Below are 19,647 nucleotides of genomic sequence, written 5' to 3'. Positions count from 1 at the left end.
CGATGCCGATTAACCTCCCATTTCATCCATCCCTGCCGCTGCCACTCACCAAGATAATGCAGTTTACATTCCAGAAGCTGAAAAGAGATGTTAACGTGGTAGAAAAGCATCGCTTGCAAATACATTCCTGTGCTCAGTCTGGGTGTTTCTAAATGTAACCTAGAGCTTGGGGCCCTCCTTAGACCCACTTTCTGTATCCATCTTCTCCTAAGTAAAAGGTTGGTTGGTGATGTGATCCGTGTGAAGGACAGTGAGGTGTGGGTAGATACATTCCTATGCAGGAGGTAAGTCTGTCTCTTGGGTGCACTGTCGCAGTGCTGGCAGGAGCAGCAGCTCTCCCACCTGAGCTGAGGACAATGCAGGTAGTAGCAGTCAGTCCAGGTAAGTGTAGCCTCCAACCTTGGGCCTGTTTGGGCAGAGCGTGGTACATGGAGCTCCATCATGAGGTGCCCCATTTGCAGCCACAGCTCTCCTGAAGGATGACACAAGGTGAGAACCTGTGCTCTTCTTGTGTGCATTTTACACACTCAAGACTTCTTAAGGGGAAAGGTCCAGGTAAGAAGGTTGGTTGGCCAGGCCAGGTTGGACGACACTTGGAGCAACCTGGTCTAATGGAAGGTTGTTTCTGTCCGTGACACAGAGTTGAAACTGGATGAGCTTTAAAGTCCCTTCAAACATGGACTGTTGTGTGATTCTGTGAAGAAAACAGTACAATCTGATGTGCCTTACAGCAGATTGAAGCCAACAGCAAGCTCTTACTCTCCTGATGCCGTTATCAGGGTGTTTGTGCTGCTCCAGGCAGAGAGCCAAACTTCGGGAAAGTTCTCTCTAAGCCCTCAAATGAAGTTACACTGCTGCCGTTTCGAAGTCAGAAGTTTTAACTCATGGACTCCCAATAGAAAAGCCTCTCTGCTTGATCACTGAGCAATTTGGGCACTCATCCACAGCTAATACATACAGATTTAAGCACTCCACTCTGCTGTGTGAAATTAGGCATTTGAAATCTCTGCAGCTCGTCTTTGCAGATGAGAAGTCATCTTGCATTGAGTTGGGGAGTGTGAAAAGTGTATATTGACCATAAGGAGTCTCAGCTGGATTTCCAAGGACATTGAGATGAAATATTAAAGGGTGCCTCCCTGTAAATGCCAAACCAAAGCCCTCTGTAGATGATCCTTTAAACATCAGAAAAACTTTGTGCCAGCTTTAGGGACATAAACCCTTCCAGCCACACCAGCCTGGTGCCAGGAAGGTGAGGGGCTGAGCTCTTCTGCATCTATACTGAAAAGCCAAGATCTTGTACATGGGCTGATCCTGTTAGTTAGGAGGATGTGGTTCCTGGAATGTCTGTTCTTATAAATCAGAAAATTCCTCAAATCATTAATGCCCCTAAGTCTTCCCACAGGCAGGAGCCACATAAGATTCTGACGCCAGTGAAGCTGCTCGGCTTATTCAGGTTTTCAGCTAAGTTGGTGCTTGTGGGACCAAGTTTTCTGCTGGCTTGCGCAAGCTTGAAATCCCAGCTCAGCAGTATCATTATCCAGGATACCTTGTCAAGAGCGAGTGGGTTCAGTGTCACACCCCATGAGGGTTACTGTGATAAATACCTGCCCATGTCTAAGCTGAGTGCAGCAGCCTGTGCCATCTGGGGCTCCTCACCCCAGGAGGTCTTACCTGCGGGCTGAGGTAGGAATTTATAGTAGGGAAGAAAGGGTCAGTTCCTAGAATCCCAGACTGGCTTGGGTGGAAGGAACCTTAAAGCTCATCCAGTTCCAACCCTCTGCCACAGGCTGGGACACCTTCCACTAGGGCAGCTTGCACCAGCACTGCACATAGTGCTCCAAGTGGGGTCTCACAAGAGCAGAATAGAGGGGCCTGTTTGCAGCACTGGTGGTCTGGTTAACTCCTGCAAGCCTCAGCTGAGAATTTGGCCCAAGTGTTTAGGATTGCACTTGGAGCCAAGATACCTGCACGCTCATTGTGCTCAAGGCAGTCCTATTGGGAAACTAATAACCTAGGCATTAGCTCCAGGCTCTCCTAACCTGGTAAATATTTATTTTGAAAGCATGCAGGAATCACTACCTAGAAGAGCCATCCTGATCCTCCGTGTCAAGTGCTGTTGCTCTGACAGAAGGCAAAATAACAAGAGGAAAGATTGTATAACCTGGAGAGCTACCCAGAGAAGGAGTTTCTTATTTTATTCCCATCTGGTGGCTGAGATGTGGTTGGTAATAGCTCTCCAAATGTCTTTCCTGGCTATTGTAATTCTAGGTTTTACTGTTATAGGCAAGTATTTCATAGTTAGGCAAGAACCCATGCAGGAAGTGTTTTCTAACTGTGCTCTTTAGAAATGACAGCCGGGAGGAAAATAACAGCAGAGTGGGGACAAAGTGATTTGCTGTGCTGAGATACAGAATTGGCACCCAGCACTAAACCAGGAACAACCTCTGGCATTTTGAGAGCAGAATATCTACTGTGAGGATCATTGTAGCCTTGCAGAGTGCTCCTGAGGAGGCTGGGTTGTTTCCTGCAGTGCTCCTCAGCATTGAAAATGTGTTTGAAGCCTCATCCTGGGAAAACTGGCCCCCAACAGGGCAGGGGGAGAAAACAGGATGGAAAAGGTTCTGGGTCAAGAGAAAGGCAGAGAGATCATTTGCCAGTTGCTATCATGAGCAAAACAGACTTGACTTGGGGAAAAGTAATTTCATTTATTGCCATTTAAAACAGAGTGGGATGGGGAGAAACAAATCCTGAACTAAAACCACCTTCTGCTCAACACTCCTGTTTTTCCAGGCTCAGCTCTCTGCTCTCCAGGCAGTGCAGGTGAATGGGACGGGGGTTGAAGTCAGTCTGTAATGCTTGATCTGTGTTGATCATTCCTAAGGTTTTCCCCCTGTGCTACCAGGGGGTCACTTCCATGGTACAAAGTCCTTCACAAACGGCTCCAGTGGAGATTCCCCATGGACCACAGTTCCTGCAAGGAAACCTGCTGAAATGTGGGCTCTCCATGGGACGCAGCTTCCTCCAGGGCATCTCCACCTGCTCCACTGTGGGATCCTCCAAAGGCTACAGGCTGGTATCTGCTCCACCATGGGCTGCAGGAAGACAACCTGCTTCACTATGGTCTTCACTGGGTGTAGGGGAGTCTCTGCTCCTGAGGCACCTCCTCCCCTTCTTCTGCACTGACCTGGGTGTCTTCAGGGCTGTTTTCTCACTCCTTTTTTTACCCCTTCTTAAATACATTGTCCCAGAGGTGCCACCAGCTCCAGCGCTGGGCTCAGCTTTGTCCAGCAGCTCCAGTTCTGGAGCCAACTGGACCCTGAGTTTGCCCTTGCTCTGCCTTGTGCCCATCTGAGACCCCACACAGAGTAAATCAGGGGGCAAGACAGCTTTGGTTGTGGGAAGGGAGGGATGATAGATGAAAGGAGGGCAGCCCCCTGCCACTAGTGATGTTACAGTGGCTTAAGGCACCTGAAAAGCTGCTGCATCTTCAGGGGGGTTTCATTGGGTAGAGCTGGCTCCAACCCAGGCAGCCTGGGACACTGTTTCCCCAGGGTGGGAAGGAGGGTTGGTGGGGAGAGACCCCTCCAGCCCTGGCCATGGGGCTCTGCTGTGACCTGCTCCCTTTGCTCCCCAGGCCCTTCCCTCACCCCAGTGCTGGAGGCAGGAGGTCAGCACAAGAGCGTGTCTGTCCCAGCACTGCACTCCCTCCCTGCCCTATGCTCAGCATTGCCCCTTGGCTCTCATGTTATCACACCAGTGCCTTCACTCCCTTCATGTCTTCCACATTGGTGCTATTTTTGTTCCACTTTATCCTTGTCTTTCATGCTGTCTTGTCTTAGTTTTTGTCTGGGGCTGCCCAACATTCCCCTCTTTGTTCTCTGCATGAGTTTGCTCCATCTCTGATGTCTCTAATTCCTTTTTTCTCACTGTGTTTTCTTTTGTTTACCCTCTCTTTCCTTTGCTATTTCTTTTGATTCCTTATTATTTCCACCTCTTTCTCCCCCTCCCTTTCTTTTCTGTTTCATCCCTCTTCTTTTCAACTCCGGTTTTGTTTTTCCCCTTATTCTTGTTCTCACTCCTTGTTTTTGTTCTTTGTATATCATTTGTGTATCTCTTGTATGTCATCAGCTTGCTGTTTAGATTACCATCTACTGCTTTCCCCTCTGAGTTTGCGTTTTGAGTTGGAAACCAGTCTGTCTTTCTTTAAATTTCAATCATAGTGTCTATAATCCAAATCCTTTTTTTCCCCCTCTTTTTGTTGCTAATAAATAGACATTGACACAGCTTGTTACAGCAGCTGGTAGCCATCCTGCCTCTGCCAGCACTGCAGTGCTTTGACACAGGCTTGGCGGTGGAGGTAGCATGGCCAAAGTCATGGTTTTTCTAGACTCGGAGACATCCATGTCATGAAAAGGTGCCAGCAATGGGTAGCTCCTGCTTTCAAACTGTTGTGTCTGGGGACATGTCTCTCCGAGGTGGTAGGGTGAGCTCCTTCATTGAGAGGGTCCAGATCACTCACATGGAGAGAGGAGGAAAGAGATCAGGATAGATGGGAGGATGTGGGTTTCGGGAACCTGGTTGGCTGTAGGTTGAGATTGTCTTTTTATTTTAACAAGGTAAAAAAAAAACCCAAATATTCTACAAGTCTTTATGCTACCCTGGTTGAGCTGAATGAGCGTGGAATAAATGCCCAGAGCCTCCTGTCCGGGTGCCCTGTAGTGGGGCCAGTGGTGGGACCTGCAGCATACCGCACTTCAAGGGCCAGGAGCTGTGGGGAGGAAGGGAGGAATCAAGAACAAGAGATGGAAGAGATGAGGGCGAGATGAGCAACATGAGATGGGCAATGGGCTGCTTGCTCCAAGGTGGCACTGTCTCTGATCATGAGGAAGGTGCCTTGACCCAGCATGAGGACCCAGGAAAGGTCAGCCCTGCCATGGCCAGCACTGATGCATGGGTCACCCACAGCCCCAGCACACATGGAGCTGGCCTGGGAGATGACATTTTATCCCCTGGGGCAGCTGTACCCAGCCCCTTCCTGGCAGATGTTCATCCCATCTGGTCCTGGAGCTGCCATGGGTGGTTTATCAGTGCTTCCCCAGGCATCGGTGTCCTTGCTGTCAAGTGTTTTTCACGTCTACGCTGAATTTTCCTGCTCAGATAGCATCCCTGAGCCTTTCTGCCTTCCCCAGCCCTGGCAGGGAAGCTGGGTGAAGTGTTTTTCCCCTTCTGCTCCTATTCCCTGTGCATTGTTTCTTCTGTTTGAGAAAATAGCGAGCTCCATCTCTTTCATGCTTCCTGACCCAAAAGCAGCAGGTCCCTCTTGCTCAACCATGACCGCTGGAGTCAGGAATTGCTCCATGTTTGGTGCAGACAGACTTCACATTGACTCCTCAATGGGAGGTGACAGCAAGGGACCATCCAGTGTGACCCCCTGGCCTGGGACCGCCAGGTGAAAGCTTGGCCCCAATATAAATAATAAACCCAATTAATTATAGGCAATCTATAGAGCCAGGTCACAGTCTCACATTTGCTTTCCCACTAGGATAATTTGGTTGACCTCCTCTGTTTAAGTGTAACAGCTCCTGCTGAGCTGCTTTGTTGCAGTTGATAGCAAGATAATTATAATCCCATCAGTGCTTAAACTGTTTCAATAGGCAAACGACACACTCCTCAGGCCTCTGATGGATATCTAACAGCACCCAGAGATTTGATATTAATCAGCTGCCATCTCTTGGCTGCTGGGAGGCAAGTGATCACTGACAATAGCAGGCAAGGGAAAACATGGTCTTTCCGAGATGCGAATTTAAGGAAAATAATGCTTTGCAAGGAACATGCCTGTGACTGAATGCTGGGGCTGGCTGAACACTTCCTGCCTGCTTCCCTATGGAGCTGGAAATGCAGCTGGGAATCTCACTGCCAGCCCTCCATGATCCCACTTAGCACCAGTTTCACTGCAGGTAAAGGGATGTGGATGAGAGCCTGTTGCAGTCAGAGGAGGGGGGATTTTGTCATTAGTCCTGCATGGATTATTTAATGGTTGGAGTTAATGGTGAGGAGTTAAACAGGCCAATTAAAATATTACTTAATATTTGATTGCACACACAATGAAGGCCCTGTGGTGTTTGAATCCCTCCTGGAAAAAGGTGGCAGGTGAAATGCATTTGTTACTCAAGCCTTTGAACCAGAGGCCTTCAAACCTTAAAATCAAAGCGGCTGCTTTTCATGTTTTAATGAACGATTTCCCTCATACCACAATTTGTGCTTGAAATTACAGAAAGTAATGAGCTCATCCATTTCTCTGCAGGTTTGCTATTAAACTGCAGTGAGACAGACAAAGAGTCCATAGAGCTAATACTGTTCCTTGCAAGAAGTCAGCTATGGCCTTTGAGCACAAAACCCTTCCCGTTCCCACCCTGCAAAGTAGGGATATCATTTATTCCTGAATACCTGGGATCTTAACCCGTGTGACTGCATCCTGTAATAGGTCTTAAAAGACTGGACTCCGATGAGACTGAGTTAAACAGTGCAGAAAAAGCGTAATTGTTTTCCAAGGGGGGTTATGTTTTCAGTTTGTGTCCTGGTTAGGAGTGCCCACCGTTCTGGTGGGGTTTGCTTTAATTATTGTTATCTGTGTGTAAACATACAGAGAGATTGTTGTAACCATCGGCCTGGAAAACTACCCAGGAGGTGTTTGCTCCTCGCTGCAGCATTTAACATTTAATGACTCTTATTCTTCGGTTTCACTGTATGGAACATGCTCCAGCCGTTTATTATAAGAGACCCCATGTGCCCCAAGCAATGTGGATATCCCCGTGCTGGGAGCTGTGGAAGCAAAGGGAGGAGAAGGCAGAAATGCCTGAGATGAAGGATGGACACAGGGAAGAGCATTTGAGCATGGTCCTAGTGCAGGGCAGAACCATTTCTGCTCTGAGGTTGCGGGCAGCATGCCTGCCTGTGGGCCTGCCTGTCCTGGGTGCCAGGCCCCATCCCAAAGGGCCGGAGAGGAGGCAGTGCTTTGTTCACTGCAACCTGCTCTAGTGAAAGACGTCCCTGCCCGTGGCAGGGGTTAGAACTGGATGAGCTTTAAGGTCCCTTCCAACATAAACCATCCTATGGTTCTATGATTGTATGACCAGCAGGAGGGCAGCAGCTACACGCTGCCACCCTGGGGTGCTGCCCCAGGGCCCTCCCTGTGGTGGGAGGCCTCAGGAGGAGAGGAAACAGCGCATAAGGTGTGTGAGGGCAACACCGGCACACTGTGATGCTTTGGTACCCTGCCTGGGTGGTGTCCGGCTGGTCCCCACATGCATCCTCTGCAGTGGGTGATGCTGCCCTGCGGTGTGTCTGAGCGCTGTCACCTTCAGGAGGGTGAAGCTGTAGGTCGGTATTTTGTTTGTGCCCGAGACCAGCGGCGCCGGGAAGAAAGCTGCATCCTCAGTGCCACCTCGTGCCTGAAAAGCAAACAGCCCGGCAAGGCTGCTTGCCTACGGCTTGCCTATGGGGGAACCAAATGCGGCCAAGAAAACCGGCTTTTGAATAATACCGTGAGCGGTTCCTCCCTGAAAGTGGTAACCCAGTGACAGCCTGACTTTCATGAGCTTTATCCAGGAAAGCTGAGCTTTGCCTTACCGAAAAGTGGATTGAGGAATGTATTTGCCCAGCTTGGGAGAGGCATACAAGTAAGGAACTCTGCCCAACCAGCACCCTCAGGGTGCAGCTCCGGGTCAGGAGTTAGATGCTCAGTAAATGTGGCAGTAAATAGGAATGTGACTGTTAACTTGGTATTTCTGTGGGTCTGAAAGATGCTTCTCTTGCCAGTGAGGCCTCTTATGAAGATCACAGGAGGGTTTTGGATGGAGGGATTTGCTCCAACAGCTCCATGTCCTTCTTACGTTGAGGACACCAGAACTGCACACAGTGCTGCAAGTGGGGTCTCGTGAGAGCAGAGTCGAGGGGCAGGATCAGCTCCTTCAACCTGCTGGTCATGCTTTGGAGGTTCAGCCCAGCACACGGTGGGGGGGTGGTCTGGGCTCAAGCACACACTGAAGCCAGATCATGGGGAGCTTCTGATAGACCAATACCCCAAGTCATTCTCAGGGCTGCCCTGAATCACTTTGCCCAACCTGCAGCTGTGCCTGGGATCATTCACTGTGTCCCTTACAGGCTGCAGGGAGCCTGCACAGCACTGCTGCTTGTTTGGGGTTTTTGCAAGGGGCGGGTTACTTGCTTTTGACTGCGTGCATCTTGTCTCCTCCTTTGTCCCTCTCTGAGGTTTCTTTACCGAAGCAATGCACCCGCAGGTCAGGCCCGCTCGCCCCTCGCTTCTCTGCTCATATAAACACATTCCCACTTTCTACCACAAGAGGCCCTCAGGTTCCTGAGGCAGGAAAGGAAGGGAGCTGCCTTCAGGAGCAAGGCTTGGAAGCACCTGTCAGGCATGAGACTTCCCACGCATCTCTTGCTGTTGGGGTTGGGACCCTTGGGGTGAGAATTCAAGCTTTCTCAGCAAGTGTGGGAGCTGGACGGAGAGCCGCGATGCTCCCAGCAAGAGTTGAGAAGCCAAGGGAAGAGCCAAACCAGGGAGGAGGCTTAGCCCTTCTCCAGCATTGGACATGGTGTTGCTCTTGCATCCCCCCCAGTGCCTCCTTTATCTCCACTGTTTCACCGTTGGTGCTATTGGGATGTTTGCTGGTGGCTGTATCACAGTGCGCTTGTGTGCTGGTGCCTGTCTGGCTCTAGTGCTTCCTTTTCCATTTCATCATCTGCTTACAGCATGGAAGGTGCGATGCTCTCGTTTGCCTCATTTTGACCTGGCTTTCACTGTGCAGTCGTGCTGCCCTGCACGGTGCAGTTATCCCTGCCTGTGCTGCAGATCTTTGCATGGCCAAGTCAGTAGTGAAAACCTGTTTTGTTTGGCCTGGCCTGATTTTCCAGGTGTCTTCCCAGAAAAGAGGGGAAGATGTTTGTCCCCACATGCCAACATTGTCTTGGCCACCCTCAAAGCAGAGGGAGCTGATTACCCACAGCCCTTCCTTGGCATGCGCGCAATCTCTCTCACCCTTCTCCCCCAGACCAGGATGCTGCCAGTGAAAGAAACACGAGGCCTGAGCTTTCCTTTTAATAGCACACTTTGGTGTAACTCAAAGGCTCATCACAGGATGTCAGTATGGATTTTGTGGTCACGATCGGTTTGAGCTCATCAGCTGGAAGAAGTGAAACAATCTTTCCTTTTAAATGTTAATAGAGACCTTTCTCATTCTTATCCTGCAGGCAGACTTGGATTTGTTTCTCTTATCCTTGCCCTTTCTGCAGTGCTCTCTGAATGCTGTGTATATACAAGCACTGAATATTTTATATTTCTGCACTTAGTCATACTGCCTGGTCTTTGTGCATCCTTTACTTTCAGACCTGAAGGCTTGAGACCCAGAGATACCTCTAACCTCCTACCAAAGCCCGTGCTTGCAGATCTGGCTAGTAAACTGGTCTGGGTGGAGGGCCAAGTTCCAGGGGACTGCTTTCATGTTGTGATGATTCATTGGATCACCAGGGCACCAGACACCTCTGCTGGGGTCAAAACCAACCACACCAACCACTCTCAGATGGAAAACAAGACGAACCTGTCTGGCTTCAACCCTAACTCAGTTCCAAGGACAAGACGTGGCCTTTCTGAGCGGCAGAACGATTTCCCTGTAGTGTCCTGATTTCTTTCTAGTTAAGCAGACTCCGTTCTCCATGCTGATGCTGGGAAAGTGGACAAGTTTCCAGTGCACCCAGTGGCTATTCTCACAGGAGGTGGCTTAAAAGTTCCCTTCTTCTTCCCACACCACACTCTAGAAAATGCCCCATGTTTCATGGAGGAGGGGGTGAATTGCATCCTTCAGCAGTGAGCCAGCACAGTGCAGAGACTGCTGATAAGTCCTTGTCTACCAGTAATACTTGTTCATCATTGCAGACAGTCTTCATGGAAAGTGTCCTCCTTCAAGGGGGAGAACAAGCCCTGAGCCCACTCAGTTGTCTGAGCTGCTTTGTTGCAAGAATTAACAGGATCTAGTGCTGGAAAGATGCAAGCTCTGCCATAGCCCTTGGGAGAAGGATTTGGCAGTTGAATTTCCTCAAACTCCCGCTGGAGGCAATGGCAGCTGTGCTGGAAAAACTTGGGTTCAAATGAATGTTGTCCCAGAGCTCACGTTGACAAGCTGCGTGACTAATGCAGTACCTAGAGGACTCCGAGCAGGAAGCGTGTGGGCATTAATGTCTGGCTGAAAGCAAGTACGGATCCCGCATGGATGGAGGAAAGGGGGAACGAGAGGTACCAATGCTTGCGTCATCTCTTCTAACTATAGATGCTTAGCAGGGCATCTGAGTACAGGATGTGATGGAGGGACTCTGTGATGGCGCTTCCACAGAGTCCTACAGCAAATTATGCAGAAATGCTCTTTGAAGGAGACCTCACCAGAAAGCCCTGGAGCCAGCAAGATGGCTCATATTAATACAGGGGGAAAGCTAACGAAGGTTAATGTTGCCAGGGTGTGAGGACAGTGTGGAGGGGAGATTCCTTTTAGGTGGTTAGAAATAGATTTTTCTCTTGGCTTTTAGCACTGTGCACTTGTTTTTCTTCGGCCATATTCTTTAACCACAACTTTATATGAGCTCTTCAGGCAGCTCCGAGTGTCGATCTGCTCTAACAGAAAAGAAGCCTCACCAAGCCCATTCAGCCCATTCAGCTCATTGCCAGGTCGGATCCTGGATGGAAAAATAAGCATGAGCTGGGGGGCTGCTGAAAGGCACCCGCATGTCCTCTCCCAGGGTTTTTAATTTCTCTTTTGGGGTAAGTTTGGGGTAAAGAGATGTTTCCTTTCCAGTTTAGCAACTTCTCCTCCACCTGGTCATAAGGAAACAGAATGGGAAGAGAGGATTTCTGTGCTCTTGGGAAATGATGAAACCCTACCCAACTTCTTGCTCTGGCCCCTAGAAGAGGAACTGGTGCTGTGAGATCTGTTTGCACCCCCTTGAGCACCAAAGTGCTGGTGTTTTGTAAGGTTGGAAAGGGTTGTTATCCCCCTAGAATGCCTGTTGGTCACAGCTAGGTATGACAGAAAGCATAGCTGACATGTGGAGACCTTTCCCAAGTGTCTTCAGCTGCATCCTTTGCATCCTTCTCTCCTCTCTTTGGCGTTATGTCTTACCCAGGCCTAAACAAGACCCATCCCCTTCTGGGAGCTTTGCAAACATCAGCTGGGCTGAATCTGTCACGTCCAGCCAGAGCTGAGTGGAGGGGTCTCCCTGCTGCACCAGGAGTGATGGGACGTGATCGTTTGTGACTTCTGCCCCCACTGCATGCAACAGCCAAGTTGCCTTTCAGCAGTTAAACAAAGCTCTTTGGGTGATGCTCCCTGTGCCCAGCTCCAACAGGGTTTTCTGTGACTGTGCATTGGGTCTATTTAAACTCACCCTCTCATTTGTCTGATTACTTCTTGATGCAGAGAGGAGATTTAAGAAGGATTAACCAGAAGTTGTTTGTGACCATCTTTGTTGAAGGACTTGAAATACAAACTAAAACGCTGTGCTAGCAAAGTAGCACCGCCTTCTGTTACAGTGACCAGTGGGACAGCTTGGTCTCCTGTGACCTGGCAGAAATGGCAGGAATACCAAAGAACCTGCTTTTTAGCTGATTTGGCTTGGTTTATGCCACTCAGTCCCTGCAAGAGCTTTAGGTAACACTGAGGTCCTAGGGCGCACTGTTCACAATGTCATACCATTTGAATAAGTCCCTCTATGCCAAGTGCACATTGTCCTTCGCCTGGCAACTAGACAGCCTTCTGACCCTAAAAAGCTGTTGGGTTGTGAGTCTAGAGCAGAAACTGTAGGTTTTCTGCTGAACTTGGAGTACAGCAACTCTTCAGACACAGAGTTTCTAGCAACAAAAAGACAAATGTTTCAGACCTGTTTAATTGGTGCTCTTTATAGTTTAAAGAATTGCTTTAAAAGGCAGCCAGGGATGCAGCTTATTCTGTGTAAACATTAATGTTCTTCTAAATGGCTCTTCATTAATTCACTGAGGGCCAATCTTAATTCAGTGTTGTTATTTGTGCTGAGTCGTTAGATAGAGCAGGGTGCGTTTTGGCAGCACAATGAAGTGCAGCAGCTAAGGCATTCACTGCAGTATTGACATTCCCCCTTCCAAAAGCACATCCACCCTTTTCTGCCCCCTTCCCAGGGCTCAAGAGACCCTGATTCACCTACTCTGGGCACTATCAACAACCCTCATGCTTTCCACTTGCTGACCTTCAATGTATGTCACAGCAAGATCAAACTGAACCCATGTTCAAGCTGGAAAATCAGCTCCCATGGGCTGGAGGAGGTGCTAACCACCCCTGGGCAGGGTGGTTTCAATGACATGGATGCCACCGTGGAAAACTCTGCATTCCACTGCTGAGATGTAGGAGGCTCTTAGAGGAAGGTGTTTTCATTCTCAGACCATACAGTTCTTTTGGTGGGTGCCAGGAGACCCAAGCAGAGCTGAGCCTTGTAGGAAGTAGCGCTGAGCTTGCTTGCAGCCAACAGGACTCCTTGGTGCAGTGAAGAGTGAGAGCCTGCAGAAAGGGAGAAGGTGAGGAAGCCTTTTGTGCCTGAGCTCTGGTGGTAGCTGTTAAGCAGAAGATCACACTTGCGTTGGATTCCTGGGGGAAGGCACACTGACAGCCCTGCTGCACTTCTGAATTCATTCTGGCAGGGGATGAAGTGTTGCTGTGGCAGAGGCTTTGCTATGGAGAAGGTCTGTCAAGGTCCATGGGGTTTCTCCAGCTGTGGTCTCCTGCAGGACTGAGGCAGGGCTGCCATGATGGAGGGCAGCACCGAATGACCTGGAAAAGCTGAGGTTTTCCTGCATCCTGAAGCAGCAATCTGTTATGATCACAGTACTTCCTCCAAAGGTGTCTGGAACAAATACCCAAAATTGGCTATTTGGATAACAAGGTGGATATAAATGGCATGAAGGAGATGCTTTTGCACAAGGGTGCCATCTCTTGCTGCTGCAGTAAGAGAAAAGCACAGCTACACCAGAAATTGTGCATGCTCTAGGATGTCAGATACCCTCTGTGTTTGCTCCCATCATGTGAAGAGTTTGAGCTCACTTCAGAGGCCCTGGGTGCAGTTTAGTGGCTGTTTTATTCTAGCAAGAACGTTTTCCAAATGAGGAGGGTGAAGGATGCAGCCAGGCATCATTTCAGAGAAACCAGCTACAAGGTTGATAATAAAAGCTCCCTGATATCTGGGTTTGAGCCGAAGCCGTCTTGCATTGTCAGTCTGATATCTGCCTACGCAAAGGTCTGGTTCTCCATGTGCAGCATAGGTGGTGTGGAATTGGAAGCACTCATCCATGGCAAGTAGCGCCTTGACTTCTGATAGACCTGCACAGGAAGAGTTTACACTTTGCACACAGATTATAGCCAAGAAGTACAGCGCTGGAAATAGCCTGACTCTCCTGACTGGCATGTGAGTCTCACAGGGCTTCTTGCCGTGTCAGTGCGTGTGTGCACATCTTCTTTTACCACTAGATGTCACAAAGTGGGTTTTTTTCCTTTTCAGAAGCTGCTTTCAGTGCCGGAGCCATCACTCGATAGAGACAGTCACGTTGATAACCCCTCTTTGGGTTTGGGGCTTTTTTTAAACTCTGCCTAAGTTGGAATATGGAATATGACATGCAGTTCGCTTTTTGAGCATCTCACACACGTGACAGAGCATTCTTTCTGCCATGCTGTGAATGACACCGTGGCACGTTTGCTGCAATCTCAAAGCTCATTTGGGCTTTGATTTGCATTTTTAACTTTAAACTGCTTCAGCATCCTTCCTGAAAGTGGTGAGAACATTAATGTGCTCCGGTTTGGGGAGCAAAAGATGGTGATAGTGTTAGCTTTTCTTAGTTCAAGTCCAGCTTAGAGCTTGTTGTGGGTCTTCTCTGTGGTAAGGCTGAGAGGTTAAAACCAAAGCAGAACAAACCGAGACAAAACAGCAAACCAAAGCAAAATAAATCAAAACAAACCCTCCCTCTGGAGGCTGGCTAATGTCTTTTGCCAAGGGGTAATGCCTCCTAACAGGGAAACCAACCCAGTGCAGCTACAGGGGTTGCACTAACCAAGTAGGACAAAGCAGCTATTTTTCATGCTTCGCCCTAGCTTTATTTGAAGACAGGCTTGTAAAATCTCTGCTCTGCACTGTGCAGCCATGTCAGGCATACGGGGTAGACAAGACTACGCTTGTGTGGTGCCAGATCCCTGGCTGCCCTCTGGTTGCCCCAAGAGATGTCAAGACACCTTCCTGATGAAAAAACCACGCATTAGGGACATGGTTTAGTGGTGTCCATCCTGGGATACAGGTTGGACTTGGTGATCTTAACGGTCTTTTCCAGCCTCATTGCTTCTATGATTTGTATGTAAAGTGGTTTTGCTTCAGGAGGTGTTAGCATCGCCTGTGAGCATGCAGAGAGCAAACTGCACACTTGGGAGAGATCAGATGTTCCTGTAGACCCAATTAAGGTTCCAGTGCAAATGCTGATCAAAAGAGTGCTGGAAAACCTACTCCTCTCCTCTTTCATCTGCACTTCTTTGGTGCTTACTTCACAGCTCTTTTGTTTCCTGAAGTAAAAAGAACTGGAGGATATCATAGGGGAAAAAGGACAGGCAAAGCAAGCTGTGCTACTTCTTCAGAGCAACCGGTCTGCAAGAACCTGAAACAGAACCCTGTTTCTTTCATCTGTCTTGCATCTTACTGTTCAGTGAGTGCTGGAAAGCATTTAGAAATGTCTTGGCCACCTCAAGGACAGGCCTGTTTTCCTCACTCTACTCAGCTTCAGGGAGAGACTGGGCATGTGGGCTCCTCCAGGCTTTCTGATGTTCCCAGATGTTACTAGAGGTATCAATGGCTCACGCTGGGGAGAGCGCAGTATGACACTGACATTGCTTCAGCCAGCTCTTCCCAGAAAAAAGCATGGCCGTGGTCATAAATCACAGAATGGTTTGGGTTGGAAGGGACCTGAAAGCTCATGCGGGGGCTCAAAGCCATGGGCAGTAACACACGTTCCCATGAGGAGGCTGGGGTGAAGGCGGTACTCTTGTTGTGTATGGCTGGCTGAGCCCCGTCTCTGCGGCTGTGACCCCTTGGCAAGTCCTCCTCCGAGTGCCTTGTGCCACTTACTGCTGAATATGGGGGTCTGAGTTGCCTTCCCCTTTTAGTTTATGTCATTTGCCTTGGGCTAGACCCTTTGAGGTCGGTGTTTCCTAGAGGGGAGGCTCACTGCTCCTTGGGAGTCTGTTGTGCTGCAGATTCAACCAGCGTTAGGGGTGACTCTGAAGATGTGACTTCTCCGTGTGTCATTGAGGAGCTGGAGGTTGCTTTGGGTGTTGCAGCAGTGTTTCTAGGTGGATGTGGAAAGGAGAGAAGCAAATTTCTCCGCAAAGCTTCAGAGTGACCTTCAGTAAATCTGGGGCAGGGCTGTTGGTTTGACCTAGCTGCTAGGTTCATTAACAAACTCATTATGGGGCCTATCTGGAAAAGAGACATGACTTCTTTTTATAGATGTGATGGATTTCTTAAAGTTAATTTCCAAAGATAAACACAATTACTAGAACTCCTCATTACCCATAAATTATCTTCCTGGGATGGGAGATCAGCTCTGTCAGAAGTTTAGGCAATCTCAAACCAAACAAACAAACACACAAACTCCAGCTAACAAGGGAAGCAAAACTAACATAATTAGGTCCCAAGAGATGCTTATTCCCAGCTTAATGTAGAAATCAAGTCAATACAATTGAATGCTTCAATATTGACTGAATTGTAATATTTAATGAAGTAGCAGTATTCATATTGCTCCTCTTTCAAAAGAGTTTCAGCTGGTTGTTATATTGGCTTTTTAATCAATGCTTTAATTATATTGGTGCTCTAATTTCATAATAAGCTTGCATTAATTAAGGTAGCTCTTCTATATGCAGAAAGTAATAGGAAAACCAAATAGGAAGCCAAGTAAGAAGAATATGCTTTTCTTGTTCTCCAGGAGAGACGCAGATTGTGCTATTTACACTCATTTACTCTTGCAAAGGAAAAAGGCATTTGGAATTTGTACTACTCAGTGCCCATGAATTCTTTATTTGCTGCTTAGGTCAGCTCTGCCTCTGACTTCAGCGAAAGATTTGTGAGAAGAGCTTGGGTCAACAGTGTCTTATCGAGTTATTGATCAGATTCTGAAAAATGAGGTGTTTGGATATAATGAAGATAAATGGAAATCCTCCCAAAAATGAGAATATTTAAGCTTATCCTTGGGCCAGTCTCTGCCTCATCTGGTGTCATTTGCTGTTGATGTCAGCTCTAACTGGAGGGATGAGGGAGAGTGGCGAGAAAACCTCATCTGTGCATTAAACAGTGTGTTCAACAGGAATACTTCTCATGGAGGTCAGGACACTCACAGATTCATACAGGCTGGGAAGAACCATTAGGAGTTTTTCTATCACTTTTAACTAATAGCTAAAGAAATAGGGAGAGGCTTCAGGTGGTTAAATGTGGATGGCTACAGGTTAGATGCCTACATCTGAGCTTGTATTCCTGTATGAGCAGCTGTGACTCAGTAGAATCTAGGGCACAATTTGGATGAGCAGTTCATTAAACTGCTTATTAAAGCTGCCAACATCTCCATTGTCACTGCAGACTCCCCTAATAAGCAGTGGACTTTTACAGTGTGACCTGGCTGCCAGCGTTAAGACAAACGCCCAGAGAGAAAGATGTTTCTAAGCTGCAGTTGGAATAAATCAGGGAAGTTGTCTCCCATGCCAGTTGCCTCCATTCCTTGAACAACCCACCTCTGTGGCTGTAGTTTAGTGGGACTGGGGACAGCATGGGGCTTGTGGCAGCCTTTGAGATGTTCCTGCCTTCAGGCTTCTGCTTCTTGTACTTGCTATGCAGCAGGGTGCACACGGGTGTGTGCAGTGTAATTCATGCCGCAAATGCCAACGAAAAGGTAATTCCTCATCCTATTTTCAGAGAGACAGCAGGAAAGCAGATTACTATTTCTAAGCATGTTTTTGCAGGTGCTCAGTGCAGATGATTGCTGCCGGTCTGGATTAGTGCAGAGGTGTGAGCCACAAGCTCTGCTCCTGAACCCCACCTTAGCATACCAGAGAAGTGAACAATTTCCCTGGGATGCAGAAGGCATCATTGTTTCGACGAGAGGCAGTATAAAGCCTTGTGGTGAGGTCATGTCTTGGACTGGAGCGTGTTTGGAAGTCCACGAGGATGCTGTTATCCCAGGATTTCTTTGTCATGCGGTAAGACCTTTACAAAGCTGGACCTTTTCAATACAAAGGATTTTCATGAGTGCGGTCACTGTGCCTGCAAGGGTTCTGGTATCACCAGGGTAACAGTAACTTCAATGACACACTATTTCACACTTAGAAATGATGCAGACAGAAGTGGATTTGTTTTGCCAGTGAGATAAGGTGTCCCAAAAGTATTAAAAAATGTCAGTGAATATATAAATCAGATGGTTGGGACTGTAAAAGGATGTATTTAACAGACAGCTTTTTGGAGCTGCCCCCAGCTGATGCTCCTACATCTGTTCATCATCATCTTCTGTCAGGGTGAGGAGACTGTGAGCTGTAAAGGGATAACAGTTTGCCTTGTAAGAATGCTTCATTGATTTTTATTAACACTGGATTAGCTCTACCTGCTGGTGCATGCTTAGCTCAGCCTGGGGCCTTCTCTAACAATTTCAGCATGAGTGTTCAGAGCCAAACCTAGTGAAAGGGATAAGTAAATAAACATCACTGAGCTCCTGCTGCACGCTGTATGGAAGGTGTCTTTATAGCTTATTTTGAAGGCAGCAGCATGTCAATATTTCATAAACCAAAGTTAGAAAGAATTAAATGTTAATCCTTCTTTGGGAGCGTGGCGTTGGCGTAATTGCAGCAATAACAACCTTTGTGCTGGCGCAGGGCTTTCTGCTAGACCGGGTTAGTAGTTCAGCAAGTCTGTCACAGAAACACTGTGTTTACCCAGGCTGCTGGAGGTTGCTTTGGGTTTCTTGAAAGCTGGAAATGATTTTAACTTTGCCAGCTTCTACATAAAGGAGCCTTTTCATTCGTGCAAGTTGACTCCGTGATTTGGTTAAAAATACTGCAGTAATTGCAATTGTGATGTGAACTCCAGGTTCCTGCCTGACAGATGTCAGCACTCCATACCCTGAATTCTTAGAAGCTGTTTATCATGGCATCACTGAAAGTGCTTTCTAAAGGAATATCAATGATTCCTAGTACCCTAATATGCTATCTACCTCTTTCTCTGAGCCTATTGCTCATACCAGTGTAAGCAAATACATATGCTCAACCTTTTGGTTTTGGCACAGTGTTGTCCCTCTCGAGTTGTTTCTTCTTTTCTGTCCTCTGAACCGATGCGTGTTTTTCCTCTTTATAGGGGACAAGCATGTTAAAATAATTGTGAGTTTAATTTGTCCAAGGGGCAGTGAATGTTGTGCTCAGTTTCCAAATGAACAGGACCGTAGCTCTCTGAAATTGCATTGAAGAAATAATAAATATTCGAAGTAGGTGGTTGAAGAGCTTCAGGATTCAAGTGTGGGTTATGCACTTGCAAGTACATTCTAGTTTTTGGCAGGACTGTTTTGACAGGTCCTAATCTGGAGCCTGTTTCTGGAGGTTTCTTTCACCATAAGAAGTTATTCCCAGTATTTCTCAGGCTTTCAGATTCTCTCTGGTTTGAAGTAAGAGAAGACACTGAAATTGTCACCAGTACAGTAGGACCTCACACAACATGTTAAGAAGAATCATCCCCTCTCCCTCAGATCATATAGCTTATGACAGTCATAGTCATCATCTTTTTCACTCATCTTTCTTGATTCATCTGTTCACAAAGTCTCCAGGCTCCTTCTTGAACACACAAAAAAAAGGGTTCTTTGGAAGAGTGAGAGAGTGAGAAAGAAATGATGTGTCTTTGGGTGCATGTTTGCCACTTCTGACCATATAATTTGAGAAACAATTATCCCTTGGTTTCACTTAGCAAGTCTTACCTTCAGCCCAGAGTCAAGGATGAAGGAGAAATCCACAGGTTTTCCAAACACTTTCTACATGCAGGATGCTCAGTCAGTCCCACCCCTTCTGTACCAAAGGCCTGTGCTGCTCCCCAGCCACTGACTATAAGCTGGAGATGACACCAGTTGTGGGGTCTCTGTATCATAGTTCAGTGTAGAAATAAGGCACTTTTCCCTCTTGTACACTGCAGGAGGAGGTTAAGAAATCTCTTCTTAATCATAGCCAGGATGCTTGGTGATGCAGAATTGGTCCCTTCATCACTTACAGTTTGTCTGGTTACTTAATGGCAAGGGCTCATGGAGCACTCGGTGCATTGCCAGGAATGTGAAGAAGCATTTCTTTGTCAAGAGGGTGGTCAAACACTGGAACAATCTTCCTAGAGAGGTGGTCAATGCCTCAAGCCCGTCAGTGTTCAGAAGGTGCAGCCTGTATCTGCAGACATGCCAGGCCATGGGATGAGCTCCCCAGTCGCTCCATGCAGCCAGTGAGAAGGGTGCTCTTGCTATTCAGTGCACATATCTTGCTGAACATGCAGATGAGCTTAATTTATATTTAATCA

Source organism: Pezoporus wallicus, unplaced genomic scaffold (genome assembly GCF_028554395.1).
Source record: "Pezoporus wallicus isolate ANWC-B61680 ecotype Strahan unplaced genomic scaffold, APGP_CSIRO_Pwel_v1 contig_8705, whole genome shotgun sequence".
Taxonomy (NCBI): domain Eukaryota; kingdom Metazoa; phylum Chordata; class Aves; order Psittaciformes; family Psittacidae; genus Pezoporus; species Pezoporus wallicus.
The sequence above is the reverse complement of the archived record's forward strand: the minus strand, read 5'-3'. Positions refer to the sequence as shown.